This window comes from Arachis ipaensis, chromosome B09 (genome assembly GCF_000816755.2).
Source record: "Arachis ipaensis cultivar K30076 chromosome B09, Araip1.1, whole genome shotgun sequence".
In the NCBI taxonomy this organism is placed as follows: domain Eukaryota; kingdom Viridiplantae; phylum Streptophyta; class Magnoliopsida; order Fabales; family Fabaceae; genus Arachis; species Arachis ipaensis.
This window is the reverse complement of record NC_029793.2, coordinates 29,208,489-29,209,463: the sequence shown is the minus strand read 5'-3', so window position 1 is coordinate 29,209,463 and position 975 is coordinate 29,208,489.

The window sequence follows — 975 nt, the reverse complement described above, 5'->3', positions numbered from 1 at the left end:
AAGGGACTATTTTAAAATTTTTTAGGAACTGTTTTGAGATTTTTTTTTTAAATTTTTGGAGACTTTTTTGTACTTCGCTCTAGGAATTGATTTATCTAATTGCACGCATTGACACTTAATGGCCAAGTATGCGAATCAATATTCTAAATTAGCAGTGATTGTTAGTGACTAACAGAAAAAAGACTAAATTATCTAATGAAAGTAAATGTTAGAAACTATTTGTGTATTTTAAAGCTTGAATGACTAAAGTGTCTTATCTTAAAAACGGAGGTACTAATTGACTAATTCTAATAATTAAAGAGTTGAAAATGGAATAATTGTTTAAAGGGTTAACTACAAAAAATGCTCTCGAATTAATTAAACGCTGACAAAAAAGCATCCAAATTTTACTATTGACAAAAATGCCTTCAAATAATTTAAAAACGCAACTCCATAGTAAATATATATTTTCAAAAAATGCTTTAGAAATTGAATTTTGATGCGATTTTTTGCGAGCATGATTATAAAAAAGAGATATTATTATCCTTAAAATTTGGTGATGTTTTGTTAAGTATATATTTTTTTTTGTAACTTTTTTGTTAAAAACCAATAATACTTTTAAAAAATCACAAAAAATTATATACTTAGCAAAAAATCACCAAATTTAAGGATAATAATATCTCATTTTTCTAATCATTCTTGCAAAAAATCGCATCAAAATTCAATCTCTAATGTTTTTTTTTGAGAAATACATAATTAATGTTAGATTTTTTACAAGATTATCTAACATTAAATTTGTATTTCTCAAAAAAATATCTTAGAGATTAAATTTTGACGTGATTTTTTGCAAATATAATTAGAAAAATAAAATATTATTATCCTTAAAATTTGGTAATTTTTTGTTATATATATATATATATATTGTAATTTTTTTGTTAACAACTAATAATACTTTTAAAAACTACAAAAAAATTATAAAATTAACAAAAAAGTCAT